Source organism: Zosterops lateralis, assembly GCF_965231275.1.
Source record: "Zosterops lateralis genome assembly, chromosome: 11".
NCBI lineage: Eukaryota > Metazoa > Chordata > Aves > Passeriformes > Zosteropidae > Zosterops > Zosterops lateralis.
Window position 1 is genome coordinate 3,472,999 of NC_139771.1, and position 19,646 is coordinate 3,492,644.

Sequence of the window (19,646 nt, forward strand, 5' to 3'; positions counted from 1 at the left end):
GGCAGATAAGAGTGTGATGAAATTTTTTAAGATATTAGAAGACGGAGAAATTTAGATAGGGAAAAAAGTGTTCAATAACTCTCATAATACAAGAGCTATAGGATGTCAAATGAAATTGCAATATGTAATTACATTGTAGAACTCATTCCCTTAGGATATAAAAATTTACAAAGGTTCAGAAGTAAAGTGGATCACTGGAATAGTGAGGGAAGTGTTATTATGTGCTTCTCCTGCTCTTAAGCATTTTCCTAAGCACCAGCCCAAGCATTGCTACAAACAGGATCCAGGTTTGGAGAACTGTCTGAATTGGGCTGTACTGGGCCAAACAATCACACTACAGCTCACTCTACAACATGTGGGAATTGCATTCTGCAAAGGGTTTAACTCAAGTGAGGCATTACAGGATACTCTGAGCAGTTTATAAAAAAATCAGAAAATGGGCCTAGAAGACAGAGTTTTCAACATTCTTCATAACATAATGTTGTTTTCATCCTTTGCACCACAAGAACAGTATGAAGAAAATTACTCAGCCGACCCCTGCCCAACCCTAAATCCCACAGCCACAAACTCCCAGAGAATCAATTCTCCCAGAGAATGTGTACATAGAAGCTGTAATGGTTTCCTCTAGTTTTAGGAAAGCAGATTAAGATATTAACTATAATGAAAACAGAACAATAAAGGTAAGAGCAAGAAACTTTATCTCAGTCCAGAAACATTAGAGATCCAAATCTAGGAGAAAATAGCCCATCAACTCCAGGGTTTATGATTTTACACATCAGATTTTTTCCTCCTACCAAGCACTAAGAACATTCCTTGTTTTATTTGTAGTCATTGTTTTTTTTAATATATAGAAAAATACTGCCATTGAGCTATTAGGTGACTACTTTTCCAGGAGTAACATTAAAGCAACAAACATGTTCTCAGCCTTACTTCAGCTCTGGAGACAGAAATAGTACCAGCAGCTTTGACACCACAGGAGTCTATAGGAGATATTGTTATAAACTCATAACATCTTGTTTATGCCACTTATATTTCATTTCTATTGTATTTCCAAAAAATCAAATCACAAAATAATAGTTTTTCTACAAAACAAGTGTGCAGAGCCAGGTGCTCCTAATGCCACCACTTGATAGTTAGGGAAACTAAGGCAACAGAACAAATATTTGTTTACTGACTCCCAACAAAAGTGGCAGAATGAGTAATATAACTTTATTCCTGTATTTAATAGCAAACATTGCTCTCTGCATAGGAGCCACATAACTTCCCAGCCAAGGGAAAAGGCTCCTTCTTTTGGATGTGATGCTTTGAGCTGGTCAAGCTGGATTACCTATATTGAAGTCAAGGACACAGAGCAATAAAACTGTGATTCAGACAACTTGTGATTTATTTCTGCTTCCACCACTGCCATGCTGCTTTGCCTCGAGCATTTATTTCACCTCCCCCAGCTGAACATGTCCCATCCTTTGGCTCTACATGGTGCCCCTCAGTGGGCTGTACCCTCTGCTGGGTCAAAGATTGTGTTTTCACACTCTGCAGCACCACTGCTTCCCACGGCTGTGTCTCTGGTGCTGTGAGAGCCCTTTGGGCCATGTCCAGGACAAATAGGACATGAGAGGATCCCTTCATCTGTGCACAGGGAGGAAAACAAGGTAATGGGCCAGGGAGCAAAGGTAAACAAAAAAAAATCCTCTTCACTTACACAGGTGGAATGTTCCTGCCACAGATAAAACGTTCCACATGCAGGAGGAAGAGTGTCCAAAAATACCACACACAGAAAACTGAGATGTTGTGTCACCAGGCAGGGCCCACTGGAGGCACAGAGAGCACTAAACCACATGGCAGGGTGGGTGTGAAGGTCACTGAATACTCCTTGAGTTCTCACTCCTCAAACACTTGAGCTAAATAACTGCCTGGGAAGGAAAACCAGGGATTCATTACCAATTTCTGCAGGGGATAAGGGATGCTCTCAAGACAGATCAGAATACAGAAGAAAACAAGACTAATGAGTCCCAAGCTTGAGGCATTTGCAGGACAGGCAGGAATGAGGTGGAGCAGAGTTGGTGAATTCATGGCCAGTCCACTGGCCACAATAGTAAACTAACTTTTCATTTTAAATAAAGAACAGTGGAGAGTTTTAGTAATTTGGGAAAGGTCAGCATCCAGTCTTACCTTCACAAACCTGAGACATTAACACAAGGCACCTCTGAGAACTTTGCCTGTGACTACAATGCACACCCCTTTAGTGTGTTTGAGGTGTCATGAATAGCAGGTCAGAGCTATATGAAGTAGCAGCCGCCCCACTGGATTTTTTTGTTTGTTTTTTTAAAGCACTTTCTGAAATTAGTTTGAGCAACCAACTGTAAGATGGCTTTCAGCTAGAAATATCTTTTAAATTAGAAGCCACAAGTGAGCAAACAGAGGACTATTTCAAACGTTTATTATTTGTTTACAGACACTCCTGCAAATGGAGTCTTCTCCCTAAAAAATTTGACAGAAACATAAAGGAGTAGCACAATTTTCTGTGATGAGCATATCAGACACTTTGGAGGTTAAAATGTATCCCTGGATAGAATAAAAGTAGCACATGAAGGGTCATGGGTCAGCCAGCTGGAAGACATGTCCATCAATCCCACAAGTGCACACACACATTCCACACCCTAGGAATTAAGGTAATATACTTTTTTAAAAACTTCTGATTGCTGCTTTTGAATTTTTTTCCAAGAAAATCCATATGTTTAAAAAGGCAGTTCATTAAGGAAAGTGGGTCTTTACATCAGGAAAGTTAAAGATTTATATAGTAAAGGCCCTGGCAGGAATAGCCCCAATGGATGGATTTAAACAGAGCACAGAGAAAGAGAAGGGAGGGAAATGCCATTAAAAGCTCTGGGGTCTTCCAGTACTTTCTCCTCTTTAAATGCTGAAAAAATAAGCACAAGGAAAGAAACGTGGAAAGCTCACAAAGTCTGTACTAATCTCATGTCAAGAATGAGAGAGAGATTCATTGAAGATCTGGGTTTTTCTGAATCATTTAAGTCAGCCCTAGCAGAATATGGTTTTGTTTCTTTTTCAGATTTAATAGGTTTCTGACAGATAGCCTCAGGAAACCTTCTATAAAAAGTCTTTGATTACATTACTATCAATATTTTAGGTTTAAGAGACAGATGTGGGAGCTCACTCAACGTTGCCACAAACACAAACCTCAATTTAAACTGCACTGTCAACATTGCAATACTGGTTTTAAAAAGCAGCACACCAACAGGGTAACTTTTAATCTCTAAGATACATTTGTATATACACACAGGGTTGTAGGCAGAATTTATTTCAAAGTTCAAATCCACTTTAATTCAAAGACAGTTTTGTGACTTCAATAGGCATAAGATCAGATAAAACAGATGAAATATAATCAAAGTGTGTGTGATTATACCACTAAGTGCTTCTTTTCAGCTGTAGATTTATGGTGAGAGATGAAACAATCCCCTTTAAAACACCCTAGAACCAAAGTTACAGCATGACTCTGCCTGTTCTCAGCAGCTCAAAGAGGACATCCAGAAATGAAACTAAAACCAAGATACTCTACTTGCAGTTTGCAATTTCGTCTGTGAAGAGGTCAGAGAATGCCTTTAATTGGAGTGTCTAACTAACTTCTGAGTGCTCAGACTGCAGACTAATCCTGTATCTCAAGTCAATTTACTTAAGGACATTAAAATACTTTGAAAGAAAGATAATTATACCAACAGTCTTATGATTGCCCAGTGCCTTGTGCCAGTGAATGTGAAGAAATGAGCATTTTGTATGTGTGGTGTAAACAACTAATGAAGTGAGACCACTCCTGTTTTGTCTGTACCACCAACACAGTCAAGATAACTTTTACATCAAGTCCTTGTGCCCCACAAGCAGACACCACAGGCCACTTGCTTCTTGCACAGTGCCCATTTCCACGGGGAGCACTTCAGCAGCATCCCACCACAGATAAAATGATGTAACAGAGCTTGTAGAGAGCTCCTAGCACAGCTAGAGCAAGCACAGAGCAGAAGTGAAACCATGGGGTTTTAGAGAGTTTCCCATACTCTGGTCAACCTCAGTGTACTAAATCTGCTTCCCACTGTTCAAATGGGAACTGTTTAAATCCCCATTTGGGATGTCAGGGGAAAAGCACATTTTCAACAGTCCTACAGTAACTGGGACCTTAAAGCTGCAGATAATACATTGATCATCTCCACATTGGAAGACCTTTCCCAAGCAGCACAACATCCCAAATTACCAAGGCAGTGGCAATTAGAGTTAACACCAGGGTAACCTCACAGCACCACAGGATTGGCAACAATTCTTCACAACGGGCTCCAGTTCACAAAGGTTTGGCTTTGTGTCCTGCAAATTTAAATTTGCTTCACCTTGCCCACCTCAACAGTATCAGATTTTGGATTATTTACTGATATTTTTTAAGCAATGGAGGAGGAAATCTGTGCCTGATACATATTGGCTGCCTCTGAAATAGTACTTTGACCTGAAGAGAAAAATCTACTTTTAGAAGCAACTGGTTTACACAAAGCATCTCTTTTCCTCCCTTAACTCCCTTTCCCTTCAGCTCACACCTTCCAATTCTCCTAAAATGAATACACATAGGATAAAGCAGATTAATTCATTAACATTTAAGTTTGTTCTTCCAGATAGTTACACCTTATATAGAATAGACAACAAAGTCAGAGTATTTCAAACAGGAATTGCTGAAAGCCCAGGAGTCCTTTTTATTTTGAGAACAGTGCAATATGCAAATATGGCACTGCAAAGGACTCCATTTCAGTAAAAACTCATCACCATGTGTCAAATCAAAGCTTTTCTCCTCCTCATCCTCTCAGTATGAATATTCTTCCTGTGAACCTGTGATCTAGTTAGAATATCTCCCATTTTTTTTTAAAAGAATGGGTGAAAGTTATATAAATGCACTTGAAAGCTGAACAAAGTCTTGTAAGACACAGTTAGAGCTGCCAGAGTTTGCAATGCCCAAAATATACAAAATTCATTGAATCATCAAAACGACCTTCCAATTTGGTGATGTTATTCCTTCACCTTCCCACATTGCATTCCACATTATCATCTATTAAGTGCTTACTTTTATGAGGTTTTTTGTAGGACATGAAGGAATCAAGGAGTTATGCCTAAGGTTTCATGCTGGGAGGTTGATAATAGAATCATCTGTAACCTGAAATAGATACAAAATCCAAACTACTGTGGACTGCACTCTGACACACACTTCCCAAGTACATCCAAATAAGTCATTTAACCTCTCTGCCCCATTTATGCCACCCACCAGGCATTCTACTTCTGTTCCAATGCTGCAAGTTACTGACATTTAAAGGCAAAAATCTGCATTACTGGAAATGTTCAAAGTTAAAAGTAGTACTCCATCTTTCAATTCTCTGAAGAGCTACAAAATCAGGATGAAAAAAGGATTTTCTGGAAGCAGTCAAATGAGACCACTTGTACAGGTGAGATTTCTACAAATAAATGAGGTTGCTGGGGGAAAATAAAATCTAAGCAATGGAAGACACAAGACATTAGATGCAGTACATGTACTAAAGGCTGCTGCAAAAGCAGCAGCTCACCATGCTGCACCTTTGGAAAATCACCACGGTGCTACCACACAAAAAAGGCCACTGTGGGACCAGTTTTACCCACAATACACGTCTGTAGTTCATTTACCTGATGAATCTAAATTGCACAGTCTGTCTCCTGTGATTTCAGCCTCCCTCAACCCATCCTGATTAGTCTTCCCAGCACTTATCCAGTGGCTCAGATTGGCAGCCCCTAACTCGAGGGGTTGGTAATTGTGTCGAGTCACTCTGCGCGTACCTGAGAGGAACAATTAGACAGAATCCTTTGGCACTGAGACAGACACTGAATGAGGTGAATACAGCGTCAAAGGTACGGGAAAAAAAACAAAGCTTATTGCTTTCATGCCAGTGTAATTGATGGCAGAAGCTCAATCACTAGAATCCAACAGGTAATTTCAGCATGGATAGTGAAAATCTTCAGGAAAAGACAATATATATCCAACTATGCTTACAGCACACGTGTTTACTTGCCGAAGAAATTTAGTGTTCCATAGCAACTGCCTAATATAAGCTTGCATCACTGGAAATGCCAGCTTTTCCACTTGCAATCGTGGCAAGCCAATACTATTTTTAGTTTGATTTTACAAGGATCCCTATATTTGTTGAAAGGACTGCTTTGACCAATAATGCAGACACTTCTTTTCTTTGCAAGAGGTGAAAGGACTGTTTTAAAATAACCCTTTCACATGTAAGTAGACAAAATAATTGAAATAAAAACTGGTAAGATAAGACTACTAATTAACCCATTTGTCATCAACCCATCTGTTACCAAGCAATTCGGTCAACTCATTAAGAAGAACTGCCTCATTACATTTAGCACAGATTATGAGAAGTACAAAGCTTTATAACACTCGAAGGCAACAGAAAACCTTCCTTCCTAGGAAGGAGAGTTCCTAGTTGCCTAGAAAATCAATTAGCAGCACAATCAGTTGAGTAGATCATTCACTCCATCTTTTGGCAGAACAAAGGAGTGCAGTGCAATTGGGTTCCCTCTTCCTCTCCCACTCCACCAGCGCTGGAAACTCCGAGTGCTGTGGACAAAAAAGGCATTGCTCCTCCCACAAGAGAAAAGCTCATCACTGAGTATCTCTCATTCTGAAAGTAAAAATAGATGCCAAATACCGATGCCATGCACAAAAGGATGCTGCTTAAAAGCATCAAGTCTCAGCTAAGATCTTTGTGCAATGGAACTGGTAGGGACTGGAAGGTTCCAGGCTCCAGCCCAAGAGGTCTCTGTTCTCACTGAAGTTGCCAAGTTATTGATACTTAATTAATTTGAATTAAAAGGTCCATAGCAAAAATAAGAAAGTCAGAACATCTTTAAAGCACCTTGAAAAGAAATGTAAATTAAGAAATACTTGGAGAGGCATGAAAATATTGTTGTAGTTGAAGAAAGCAGCCTCATTGATTAGTCACTGATAATATTCCCTTCCTACCAGGTGCTTCAGTAACAGCCATAAAACCCCAAAACAGCAGTCAGACCCAAAGAATTATAACAATTAAACATATAGTGGTGCTTTTTTTGGTTTTTTTCAGGTGTAAAAAATAAATAGAAGGCTAATAGAACAAGTATATAATTAAGACAGCATTTTGAGTATATGCTTACAAACAACTTTCAAACATGAAGACAATACCCAGCTCTATTAACATCACAAAAGTTCTGCCCTGAACAACCATGGAAGACAGAAAAAAAACCAAAAAAACAGCTATGTTAAGAATAACTCCTCTGTTATGGGAAATACTTCTATATAAGTATTAAAATGACATTGCTATTATTTTTTGCTACTGTAATATGGCATTGCTTCAGGCACATGAGCATTATGTGCAGTAATGTAACCCCTGATTACAGGAAGCAGATAAATGGGCTCCCATGGAGGTATTTCCCAGTATTCCTCATTTGAAAAACACTTTTTTTTCTTTTTCAGTTACTATAAACATTATAGTACAAATTATATTAAAAACATTAATGAGTCTTATTCATAAATCCATTTATAGAAACGCAAAAATGTAATGCTCTGATAGGAAGCTAAATTTTTTGGAGTGTTCTCAGAATTCTTGATTCTCTCAAAGTAGCCTTAAATTTGCAACACAAAAACCTGGGAGAGAAATACTCAGGAGAGGAACAGAAGCCACATCAATCAATTGAATTCCAATGCTGGCTTGATCCCTGACTGCACCTTGCACTCCTGACAGGGAGGGAATTTGGAGAGCCCAAACTTTCACTGGGCTTTTCCTGTCATTTTAGGAAAAATACTAAATTCTGTAGAGAAATTCACAATTGGCTGAAAACTATTTACACAAGTACACCTTAGAGGAGAAGAAACACTTCGCATTTCACAACTATAGATCAGATCACATAAATAGAAAAGAAAAATGCAGAGCCTCCCAGGTATTGCCAGTAAAGAGCAAAGCATAGTTGTACAAATGAAGATCACAAATAATAGCTTAGTTAAATCACTCAAATATGATTAAATTTTGAGTCAAATAAAATCTCTTCACACTGAGAAATAAATGATATAATTACAAGCAATCTAATAAACTCTTCATTATTGTAAGAAGTTAGGCATTAATTAACAAATTAATTTTATTTTTTTTATGTTGGAGGATACAACCAGAAAAATCTTGTAGAACAAGAGCAAAAGAGGACCCAGAACCTGGCAGAAAAACATGCAGAGAACAAGGGAAATCAATGGCTCAGGGCTAAGCAAACCAACTACTGAAAGGGCAGCATTCAGGGAGAAAGGAAGGGAAAAATACAGAAAGGGAAAGAGAAGGTTGGGAAAAATAACAGAAAATAACAAACTGTCTGCAGGGTAATCAGGTTAAAGCCATTAAAACACCTCCACTGTGCTGAAACACAGCAGTTCTGACAAATGACGCAGAGATGCACAAAAAGGGAAGGAGATATACCCAGATTCCCCAGTAAAGAATGAAATGCCTCCAGTTAGGGAAAGAAAAACTCAATTTCAGTTCATCCAAGGAAAAGCCAGACACACACACCACACACACAAGTGTTGTTCAGTTTTTATTCTTAGGAATCACTAATTTGTATTAAAAAGGCTGAGCTGGCTCTTCAGTTTTCAGTCCCACTTGTTGATGCCATGTACTTCACAAAGCCTTTCTGCAGGTCATTTGGGTTAGAAGGAAACTTAGTTAGAGGAAATTCTGCTCAGAATCAGACAGTTGATCTGTTGACTGTGAGAAATATTTGTCATGCCTGATTTTTTCGTTTCATCTCAAATTAGGAGCCCTGAAGGGCAGGTTTAATCAGAAAGTCTGACTGGCAACATCAGCCAAGACAATATATCCATATGACACCAGTCAATTACACTCACCCCTTTTAATTTGGGTTTAAGCATTAAAAAAAAAATAACATTTGGATAATACCTATAGCATGTAAAATCCATAATCAGCAAATGGAGAAGGGAACAGATTTTTTCATCATAGAATTGCAGCTACATAATCTACAGCATGTTCTGCATCTTTACATTGGCTAATTTTATTGCTTCTCAAACTTGAGGGCTTTGCTGTCACTTCCACAAATATATCTGCTCCAGATAAATTTAAATGAGGAGCAAATTAGAAAGTTATCCTTTAGGCAAAATTCTCGCCAACTGTTGTGTTTCTACCACACACGAACCATGCATTGCTGACCTCTCTCACCTCTTCCTCCTTTTTCCTGCCTTTCAGATTCCCACAAATACTCACAATCCCTTCCCATTCTTGCACATATCTATCAAATATTTGTCTGTGCAATCATCTGTCACCGTGCCACCAGCTGCAGGGGAAATCTCAGCACCCTGCAGTGTAAGCACATCCAACCAGGGGAAATCTCAGCACCCTGCAGTGTAAGCACATCCAACCAGGGGAAATCTCAGCACCTTGCAGTGTAAGCACATCCATCCCAGAGCCAGTGTGCAGAATTAGGCTGAGTAGCAGGTTGGTTGCAGGGGCACAGGTATCAGCCCAGCTCAAGCATGGCAGGTGCCTGAAAACCAGGATGAAGGTTTTAGCTTGTCTGTTTTCACAAATCAAACTCAGCTGCTTAAATACAGGCTGAAAAAAAATCCCAGCCCTGCAAAGGATGCAGGTTTTTAAACTTTCAAACCTTTTTTCCTCTTTCTCAGCCCCTTTCCGTGCTTTACCTGCTTTTCTGATAATGTAATTTTGTCAACTCTGTAGTGATGAAATGCCCTGGTCAGAGGTCAAGTTCTAGTTGCTTTATCTCAAAGTCACCCACATGCTACAATAGTTCAATCATTTAGAGCCAACTACCAAGTCTCCACTTACTGCCTTGGCTTTGCCCTCCAGGAATGAGTTGGTAACAGTTTCTCTACTGATATTCAGGTGCTTTTAAATAGATCTGTCAGGATCTGAGCAGTTCTGGTGAAGAAAGTCCAAAGACTTTCACATTTGTCTTCAACCTTCCACCATTAACAAGCTGAATCCAATTAATTTGGGGCTCACTCTGAGGGAAAACTCATTTTCCTGCCTGTCCACGAGCACCACAGCCGTGCAGGTGTGATCCTGCTCTTGCTTTTAAGAGTGTGGCAGTAAGATAAAGTAAGGAAATCAGACTGGGTAGATGGAGCACTAAAGAGGACAAGATACAACAGCATTGCTAACACAGGCAGACTCACGGGGAAAATTTCACTTTAGTCGTGGACTCACGAGATTTCCTCTAGTCCTACATTAACCTCCACTGCTCCCTTTGCCAGCTCTCAGGCACCAATGTGTCTTGCAGACTCTTATATCACTTTCTTGCATTCCTCATGAAGCCTGACAGTTCAGGATTTTATAGATCTGGATTTCCATCTCATGTTTGAATGTTTTTTCCCACCTGAATACCCAGCTACAGCTCTACCAAGTTGAGTGTGTTTAACTATTTTCACCATCTGTTTTCAGGTCCCTGTGCAGTAAAACAAGACAAAACAACAGGTACCATCCACCTCCCCCTAACCCAGGGCAACAGTGTGGTTTTCTTGCAATTTTGGCCCTCATCACCCCTCTTGCCTTCTCACTATCTTTCTATCCCTGCTGTCTGCCAATGTGGCTTTTCAAATAAAGAAAACAAACTCTTGTCTAGTTCATAAATTCTCTGAAAACATAAAAAAAGTTTGTAGTTGAATTTGAAGCTAAGAAATTTCTTTGTTCCCCAATACCCAGAGACAAAGAAGCCAAAGTATTAATTCAGTTCAACAGCTCCTCAGTAGTTGTGATACAGCAATAGTTCTGGTTTATGAATTTTTAAAAAATTAAATAAATAAACAAAAGAAATCTGCTAGTGAGACAAGGAATTATTAAATGTTTTGATATCTGCTCTCTACTTCTACTACATAAATCGTCCAAGAGTCGCACCTTGAGAAAGAAAGAAGCCCAGGAAAAATTACTTACCAGGAGAAATACTTTTCATCTTTACTGCCCAAGTCATCAAATCAAAGTTCGGAAGAAATATTTTGGGATGACAGCTTGAATTGAATGCTCAGCCATACACTTCATTCTTCTCTACATATATATAAATAGGAAGCCCAGGGGAAGTGCAATTGTGCAAAACAAGCTTTTTTAAGCATACAGAAAGTGTCAGGATGATAAACCACATAAGCAAAGAATTAAATCAAAATTAATGGCCACAAGCTGGTATTTAACTTACTTTCATTTCTCTTTTCTTTTCAGTTTTCCACCTAGCCTGCTCAGCTAATAAAATTGCCATTATAAGGGAGAAGGCACGATTCAATGCTACATCAATTATTATGACTTTATTGTGACATACTGGCATTCAGCTGATCCCAGAAGGCTGTCTTGATGCTTTGGATGCAATTAATTTTTGATTGATCTAACTCACTCTAATACTGCATGTAAAATGTTCATAGACATCTGAATAATTCTATTATATGTAGGAGATTACTGCACAGAGATAATTTGAAATTAATTGCCAAGTTATTTTAGTAAATGTGAAACACCATTCTAGTCCTATTGTGGTAACAGTTATGTAATTGCTTTACAAAGTAAACTAATGAAATAAATGAACTCTGACTAGTATGTGGCATAACAGGATATCTACAGTGTCATTTCACTTTTCCAGCCCTATCTCCCTCTCCAGGGCTGGGGTTGGTGAGTCAACCTTTCCATTACAGAACTGAATGGGGAGAAGAATGACTTCATGAAAAGGGTTTTGTCTCACTGGCTGCAGGTGAAATTAGGGAGGGGCTACTTCTAGGAGCAGCTAGGAGGTGATTACTCAGTACCAAGAGTGTTCCAGAACCTGACGATAAAGAAACCTTTATTGTCCCAAGGGGTTGCCACCGTTTGTTTTGTGTGTGTGTGAGAGATGATGGGTTTTTCTCAGGGCTGTGTAACATTATCTGCTGCACACCAAAAGGGAATTTCACATTTGGAGCTGCTGGCTCTCTCCCAGTTAAATCACAGGCACATCCAGTTCACAGAAAAGCTTTGAAATCCACAACTGAGACTTTCATGGGAGCCAGATAATGGAAGGATTGAGGAGCTGGCTTTGAGCAAGAAGGGTAAGAGTCTGAATCTTTGCAAGTCATGACCTGCAGAAAGCAACTTCAAAGGTAAAGCAAACCAAAAAAAAAAAAAAAAAAAAAAAAAAAAAAAAAAAAAAAAGAGAGAGAGAGGTTTTACAGGCATGGGGAGAAAGGTGCTCATTCCTGCAGCTGCAGTCTTTGACTGTCCCATGGGAGCACTCCATCCATACTTCCAGTCATTCCTCCAAAGCAGAGAAATACAACGCTGGGATATTTTCAGTAGGGCCAGTAGCTCAGAGAGCCACAGGTGCCAATGCAGCCGTTGTAAAGCACTAACTCTTAACTCTGAAAGTGGCTTCCAAGGATGTCACAGCACTTCCTGCCCTCAGAAAATGTTCATTAAAAACTACGACTTGAAATTATTGGTAAAAATATAGAAATGACAAGATGAAGTGGACAAAAAATACTTAATATTTATGTACCTTTAATTATTTTTGTCAGTGACACACAAAGGCCATGACCTCAAGGAAGAGGTAAAGAAGATACCCCAGTTACAACCAGCCCAAGGCAGCAGAGTTTGGGAATTCAAGTCAGTTCAGATCAGCAATAGAGTGAGGAGGATTAACCCCAGCTAAGAGCAGGGTGAGATCCCCCAACATCTCATATGGATTGTGTTAGCTAAAAATGAAACCTAAGAGCAAATATAAATCATCACAGGAGTTTAACAAACCTCACTCTCATGCCTTCAGCACACTGCCTGTAAAATCACTGCCAACACTGGAAATGTGGTAAGGAGGGAGGGGAGAAAAGGAAGGCGTGGAGGTGGAAATTCTATCACAAAGAAACAGCTCCACCTTATGTTTGAGCAGCAGGAGCATTTTGTTCAAACTTACCTCCCAAACACACATATGAGGGGAAATCCAGCTAACACAGCCCATAAAATAATGGTCAAAAAGGCAACTTTGCAGCATCTTTGCTCTGGAGTTATATTTTTCCCACTCCAGTGTTTGCAGTATTACTGGTGGTAAAAACTGTGCTCTCCACAAAACAGATGTTGTGTCATGACCTCTTTACTTTTCCAGGCTGAATTCAATGCCAGCAGTGAATTTCCTAGTGACAAAACAACGTTATGTTCAGCTGCAGTATTTTTTCATATAATTCACAGCTGCAGGGAAAAAAAAAATCCAAATAACCAGTCAGAACCATTCAGAAACTTTTAAAAGTAATCAGGGACCTAGTTTCAGGTAGTATATCTCAATTCAGGTGACAGAATCCATTAACTATTGGAAAATTGTATTTGCTTAACAAATGGTTTTGATCCTTCTTTTTTTTTTTTTTTTTCCCAAGGCTTTACTTTAGCACCAGATGATTTCTAAAACTTAAGAACTTAAATTCATGCCCAAAATATGGAGGTATTTTTAAAATGATTGAGATGTGCTTTTTATTTGCCATGATCAGATGAATACCTTCTTACCTTGAATTTAAACCCAGAATTAGGTGGTGAAGTAACTGATGATGTCTAAACCTTTTATTAAATGCTACACATGGACTTTGTTCAAATAATACAGGACTGAGCTGAAGGATCAGCTGGAACATGAATGAAAACATTTCACAGTTAAACACACAAAAAGTGTCTCTTTGGGGTCCCATGGCTGCTACAGCAAAAGAACAAGAAGAAAAACATAGATGGCACTGAGAGAAAAGAGAGGAACAACAACACACCTACAGGGGGGAATTCTTTTTGTTGTTCTTTCTGCCAAGATGGTGCTGTTGGCAATGGTTGGCATCAAAGAACCAGGGTGCACCACTCTGGAGTCAGTCAGGAAGAGAGCGAGGAAGGACATGCAAGAAATTATTTCCCTCATGCTGAAATTAAGAAATCTGAAGCATTTTATAAAAATCCATTTTGATTTGACAAAAAACAATACTGTTCAGCAGATGAACTCCATACAATTTCTCAAGGGATCTTCTAAAAAAGAAGGGAGAAATTAAGTCACTCCACACACATGTCCAGGAAGCAGCACATTTTGACATGTAACCAGCGTACCTTCTGTCCATCAGGAGCAGCAGGGCACTGTTCCCTTGGCCAAAGGTTATCAGAACCCCTTTATCTCAACCTGACTTTGCACAAGTTGTCACAGCCACCAAGATCCTGTGCACCCTGCCATGACATAAACAATAAGGAAACAAACCCCAAGGCATACAGTTTTACAAATTATTTCAGAGGTGAATTTGCAAACTACCTCTGGCATTCCATAAGAAATGGCCCCCAGGAACTGCCATTTTAATAAATATTTATGAATACATCAGTACAAACTGGATTCCACTGATATTTAATGCTTGCTGTGCAGTAACAGAAACATTTTCTTTGGTCTGTGATCTTCTAACACAGGTTCAGATTTGTTTGACACACACACACTTATATTTACCTGGGTGAATGCATTTGGCAGTCAGTGCAGGCTGTCAGAGCCCAAACAAACATCAGCATTTTGTGATGGCAACAAATGGCACAGAAACCAATCAAGGCTTTGTTATGTTGGTACAATCATTCCTGTTAGTGGCTAGGTGATTTATTGATAAGTGAGATATGTCATCAAAATTGTCATTAATTGCAGTGCCAAAGATTAGAGGAACTGCATGTAATGACCTGCTCAAGTTCTGCATGAACTCTATTATGTGGCATAACAGGGCTGGAAAAGTAAAATGACACTGTAGATATCCTATCCAGCTTTCAACATTTATGCTTGTTTCCTATTTCAGACTGTAAGGACCATTTAACTTTTTTTCCTTCACAAAGCCTTTTTTTATTTTTGGTAATCAAGGGCTGTCTTCAGTTAATATTCCATGGCAGTGGCATTCTTTGTAAATTCATATGTCATCACTGTTGCTTGTCATTTCTAATGACAGATAAATACTTGGTTATCACTGAAGAAAAATCACAGTATCACTATTTGTATTATTTTTTAATTTGATGAAGCTGTTCACTGAGCAAACCTCTCACCGTTGTCAAGCATTAATTTTATCCAGGCACAAAGTTCTTGCTGGGGTTTTTTTGCCAATATTCTAGCCAGTAAAGCTCAAACAATACTATCTGCTTATGTCCACTCAGTATTTACTTAACACTCTTTGGTTCCATTTTTCCCCTTCAAGAAGCAGCTAGCTTTGTATTTAGTAAAAATAATTGTTACAGTAATATTCTAATACAGCCAGGAAAGACCAATAACCAAGACTCATCCTGTTTCCTTGCCATAGACACATCACAGAAGTCTTTGCTCTGAATTCTTACGGCTTATACAGAAAAAAATGCCTTTTATGGTTAAGGTGTCTGATACTGTGACTACACTACAAATGCCTCCACCATATTTTCCTTTATTCTAATGAGAGGTATTCCTTTTACAGTCAGTTTTATAAAAAGTATTTGTGTTCATCAACTGAAGTCATGGTTAACATTGAAAATCTTAAAAATACTTAAGGGAGGGAGGTGAGGGGGGAAGGAGGTGGGGAGAGGAGGGAGCTTTGATTAGCACAGACACACAAACCTCCTCTAACACTCAACTGTACAATCTTCCTTTCATGTTACCTCTACCCCACTTGGATTGCACTATTTAGTTTGTAATTTTTCTTTCATTAACTCATTAAATTCCACAATTCTCCAAACTCCTTATCAAAGTACTGTCAGCATTTCGTGTTCCTCTGTTTCAAACCTCTTCCCTTCTGCTTTATTCACCTCTTCCGGAATCCTCTATAGCCACACACTTGCTTGAAATCAGCATCACCCTTACTGCTCTGAGCTACTTCTCCTCAAGCCAATAATGCTGGTGGCATCATCCTGTAAAATAAACCACAAGAACTTAACAATGGATCTTGACTTACTATGGTTTTAATTTACTCTTTCAAAGTTTTATCTAGATCAATTAAAGCAATTCTACCAATACTGGTCTTTGTATTTTGGTCTATTCTTAATTCTATTATTTCTTTCTGATCCAAAGCACCACAAATTCTTTTTGCATTTATATCTTTTCACACAAATGTGGTCCTGTATAATCCTTGGGGACTGAGCCACATGTCCCCAGATGCTGTTTTTACTTTACCACTCCCTCAGCACACATCTTTCTTGGAAAACAGTGATTTCCCAGAATCTTCCATTAGTTTTCAATGGCTGAAGTTTCCCCTCCTCAAACAGAAGGGACAGTCCTTTTCTTTACATTCTGTTTCTTCATTTACCCAAATTACTGTACACCATACACACCTCACTTTATTCAAAGAAAAGGAGATCTACAAACAATATTTACCATTTACCATCTGCAATGTTTACTATTTGCCTTTCTTTGCTCATTCAAGATTGAGTCCATATTTAATACATTAAATTTTCTACTATTTCAATAGTGAATATTAGGTAATGCACATCTGGCTGCAATCCAAACATTATCAGTGCATAATCTTCCTAATTTTCCATTTCTGTTCCCCTAATTCATTACACTTAAAAGCCACTGTGCTCTCTGTGGGGCTCCTGTACATCCACTCTAAGTTCCTCCAGGTGGCATGTGTGGTGTCAGGGAAAGCACAGTCTGCAGCACAGCTTCACTGCGTTCCACTGCCTGTGTCCATGATCCCCAGCAGAGATCAGGGTCCCACTCACAGTGTCACAGCTGCTTCTGGCAGCAGCAGTTTTCCATCTGCATCCGCTTGCAATTTCTCCCATTTTGCCCACATGGATTAGCAGAAGAGAACTGGTCTAAGTCTTGGCACAAAGAAACTTGGGGAGAAACAGGAAATGTCTCTTCCATGTATTTTGGTATATCCACACCAAAGTGATCTGGATTGAACCAACAACCTCCCCTTCAGTCCCATGAGCTGAGGTCTCTGGGCTAAATTCTGCTCTGACAAATCCAACCACACCTTGCTCTTCCTGCAATGCTCTTTTCAGAGACCAGGAGACTCCTCAAGGAAGCTGAATGATCCAATACACAATTCTGCCTCTAACTACAGCCTGGAAGCTGCTTAAGCTTTTTTCCAGTGCCAAGTAACTGCACAGCTGGAGGTTTTATTGTCTAGCCTTTTGCATGTCCTTCATCACATGCACTTCATCACAGATGCTGAACACGGGCTTTTTGCAGCACACACCACTCTGCACTATTTTTCTTCTGTTCTTCCACTTCCATTCTGTTCTTGTTCTTTTAATAATTCAACCTCTGCGTTCAAGTCCACCTTCTCTTACTCTACAGAGACCAATTTTCCCTTTCCAGACTGTAATAGATTAAGTCAAATTGGTTGCAGCTCACCTCAAGGCCCATCCTACAGCAACCTTAACGTTGCCTTAGATGTACTGCTCCCCTGGCAGATTGCAAATGCCTTTTCAGCCTTCATCACTGCATCTTCAGCCATGGAAGTTTCCTGCTCCCACACCAGAATATCTTTCAGATGACCTACATCACTACATTTTCCTCTGAATGGGTAGAAATCCTTCCCTTTTCTCCTCACCTGCTGAGCATCCAGCCCCAGTGGAATACTGAGTACCCTGAATGCCCAGTTACCAAACCTGAGCATTACGTGCTTCAGTTTCTGATTTTAGTCTGCTTTTCTGCTCCAGTTGTGGCTTTCACAACAAAAGACTTGGTTCACCTGCACTCCACAATTTTGCAATTCTTCCTCTGAGCTGTTTCATTCAGGCAACTTTGGGCAGCTGCAAATAGACTCCACAAGCAGGATATGATGTCCCTGCTCGTGGCAGGAGCCCAGGACTACATGACCTTTAAAGGTCCCTCCCAACCCAAACTATTCCATGATTCTGTGATATATTCAACTCTTAAAAGATAACTTATGTATTGGTTTAGATGCACAAAACCACTGAAACTTAGAGAAGTTTCATAGCATAGCACACATACAACACTCAGACCATCTCTACCAGCAGATGGTTTGGCAGGGAATTTCTGCAGCTCCCTGAAATGGACCTTCAGGACTCAAGAGCTGCCACCTTCCAACTCTGTATTTACCGTCAGGAATGTATACTTGTAGGTGGTTTTCATCCTGAATCCTGGAGCTGCTGCCTCAAGAAAATAATCCTAGTTTTCTTTATCCTGCCCAGCTTTATTATAGACGTTTTCCACAGCTCTCACAACTTTTCCTTGGGAACCTGAGGTAAGGTGCTCACAGCTGTGCAGCCAAGACTCAGGCCATGAGTTCTGACACTTTTCCCTGTTGATCAGAGGAGATCAACTATCAGCTATCCTCCAACCTGGCTGTGCTGAGCAGGACTTGAGTGGAGCCCCAGAACTTCTCTGATCCTCGTCCTGTGTTTCTGCAGAGCTCCCAGATGAACATGTGTGAAGCTGCTGTGTAATAAAGTCATCTGAGGGAGAATAAAATATACTAAACCAGATCAGTACAGTTCTGAATGAACCACAGAAAAAAACCCACCATTTCCACAGGTTAATACACAGCCTCAAATGTGAGGACTATTAGTGAGAGTTAAATATTGCCAAGGACTATTGCCTGTATTTTTCATGCATCAGTAAACCCTACCTGACCAGCAAAGCTTCATGGGCATACTCTGATTCTTCCAAACAAGTTCTCCTGGCTGCCTAGAGAAGCACTTGAGCAGAAACATGCTTAAAAGTTTTATCTGCAGTGACAGAAATGCATTCAGAGAGGGAAGTAACTCACAGAGTAAAGGCCTCTCCCCAGAGGGACACTCTGTTCCTTGCACATGTACTGTACTCAGCACACTTCCCTTTCCTCATCCCATAACATCTCCTCACCCACACTGAGACACTGCTAAAAATCATTACACAAATAAGAGAAGGCATATGAGTGCACTTTATGGTGCTTGTTTTATAAAATTACTGCCCAAAACCCCTTCCATTAGGAAAACAGCACTGCCAAGTCAAGCATCCAGAACCAAAAAGAAGCCACAATTAAATTTTTCTGTGCAAGATTAATCTGCTCCCTCCTCACTCTGTGCTGCCAGGGCTAGAAAAGAGGCCATTACACAACCTTCATCAAGCTGACCAACATTTTCTCAAGGCAGCCCAGGGTAGGGCTTTTGTGATTTCTGCAATGAGACTGGCTAGGCTGACTTTTTACAGCAAATAAGGGACATACCTACATATGGAGTTGGTTACGAATGGCTTGCCAATGAATGAATGCAACAGGAATCAAAACAAACAAACAAAAGAGTTGAAGATATTCCCAAGTGATGACAAAGCACTTTCTCATAGACAGTGCATGGCTCTGCCTCAGTTGCTGAGACACAGGCACATCCCTTCAGAGCAGCATCAGTGGCTTGTTTCACACTTCCTCTCTCCCAAGGGGGGCCACAAGGATTTGTCTGGAATATTACTGCACTGGAGAACGTTAAGAGCTAAACCTTGCAGTCTTCCCCCAAGCTCTGTTATGTTCTTCCCTTTTTGGAGCAAAAGTGTATCACAAAGAACAAAACATGATTCTTGTTTACTACTGGATTAGAACTACTCATCCACCTAATCTGTGTTTAAGGATTGCTATCTCATTGGTTTTTGTTTGGGTTTTTTGTCAGCACAGCTTTAAT